Below are 1,870 nucleotides of genomic sequence, written 5' to 3'. Positions count from 1 at the left end.
ACATGTGGAAGAGAAACAGTCGTATCCTGATCATCCAGACAGATTTGATGAGTATCCTCAGGTGTTGTGTAGAGAGTGTGTGTGGACGCTGTTACTGGGAGCTGCAGTGGAGTGGAGGTGTGTTTATATCAGTGTCATATAAGAGCATCAGCAGGAAGGGAGGAGGTGCTGAGTGTGTGTTTGGATATAATGATCAGTCCTGGAGTTTGCGCTGCTCTAAATCCAGTTACTCATTCAGACACAATACTGCTCTCTCTGCTCTCTCTGTGAAGTCCATCAGCAGCAGAATAGGAGTGTTTGTGGATCACAGTGCAGGCTTCTACAGCAGTGAAACTGTGTTGATGAATCAGAATAGACTGACGAGAGATTCTACCCATAATGCTTTGAGCTGCATGATAAATCGGTAACAGTGAGTCATATTAGTAATAATGATTAATAATTGATATTTTCATTTTTAATAAATTATTTTAAACAATTTTTTTCGATGTGTTATTTCTGTTCTCTGACTGATATAAATAAAGCTTCTACCCACTTGACGAACAAAGGTGATGGGTTTTATTCCTCCTCTGTGCAGATCTCCAGAAGACAAATCAAGCACCTCGTTATAGTTTCTTCTCTCATCCTAAAATCAATTGACATAAAAATCACAAAAGGAATTAATGTTTCCCCGTGTAACCATAAAATCAGACTACTGCTTAAAAATAAGATTCAGAATAAGAGGCAGTTCAGTTAATCTTTGATTCTCGGCTGGTTTTACTTCAGGATCCAGATTTTGAATTGGTTATCTAATTCCAATATGATACAAGAAAAAAAATCTACATAAATTAATATAAAATTAAAGTAAATGAAATGAAAAGGCAACAGGTTTTCCACAAATAAGGGCATGCCACCAATCTATCCATGCTGCCTAGAGTTAGATTAATTTGCACCAAAATACTATATTAATGCTATAAAAGATGAGAGACTATTATCAAAGTAATACCACACCTGTTGTATTTCAGCTGTGATCTGTGCCGCGCGCCTCGATAAAACATCAATTCCAGAGAGAAAACTGTTCTTCACCAACGGGCTGATCTCTTTCAGGAAGGACATTGTTGTTTAACAGTGTTAGGATCTTGAATTGTGAGTATTTTCTGTGTTGTCTAATTCACTTGGTTAGTCGACTTTCCTGGTCTGATGGACCAGTTGAATTCAAGGTCTTCACAGTTAGCTGAATGTTCAAAACCAGTCCTTATCACGTGTTTAGTTATTAAACCTGAATCGTTGGTCCTATATGGAAATTTTGCTTATAGGAGCAAAGTCCCAAGAGTGGGTCGTGCTCCTTGAGACATTAACAAAGATATTTTGGGATAAATAGATGACTATTCCATGCTCAACTTCTCACCACAGGAGAGGAATGAAAATCATCTACAGAATTAACATCCCATTTGGAGTCATGTCTCAAACAAGCATTTTTGCTTATTCATCCAGTTGTGCATTTGTGATCTGTTGTGTTCATCCACACCAGACTCATCCAGCCATGTCTTTCTGGACCTTGCTTTGTGCACTGAGGCAAAGTCATGCTGGAATAGAAGAGAACCTTCCTCAAACTGATCCCATAAAGCTAGAGCAAAGCATTGTCCAAAATATCTTGGTATGCTGAGTTTCACTGGTTTGCTCTTCTTGCTTTTTCCTAAAACAGAAACAGAATAATCATCAGCACACAGAGCGTTCCAGCACAGTGAACAGGTGTAGGTGTGAGTGAATCACCTGTTGAACGCTGCTGTGATTGGGAGGATTGGGTCGATCTGTGCTGCAGATTTCACAGCCGGGTCTCGTAGACTTATTTATGAATGTACAGGAAGGACAGGACCAGCCTGACTAAAGAGAG

General features: G+C 39.2%; 1 long non-coding RNA gene across 1 annotated transcript in view; it reads right to left on the bottom strand.

Moving 5' to 3' along the window:
* The window catches only part of LOC107721122 (uncharacterized), a 7,731-nt gene extending 7,129 nt beyond the window's left edge, over window positions 1-602 (bottom strand). The window contains exon 1 of the long non-coding RNA XR_001637680.1: window positions 533-602. This is a non-coding gene — a long non-coding RNA (uncharacterized LOC107721122). The remainder of the gene's footprint in view (window positions 1-532) is intronic.
* Between the last annotated feature and the right edge of the window lie 1,268 nt (window positions 603-1,870).

The sequence above is a fragment of the Sinocyclocheilus rhinocerous genome, unplaced genomic scaffold (assembly GCF_001515625.1).
Source record: "Sinocyclocheilus rhinocerous isolate Xijiao unplaced genomic scaffold, SAMN03320098_v1.1 scaffold180, whole genome shotgun sequence".
Lineage (NCBI taxonomy): Eukaryota > Metazoa > Chordata > Actinopteri > Cypriniformes > Cyprinidae > Sinocyclocheilus > Sinocyclocheilus rhinocerous.
The sequence above is the reverse complement of the archived record's forward strand: the minus strand, read 5'-3'. Positions and strand labels throughout refer to the sequence as shown.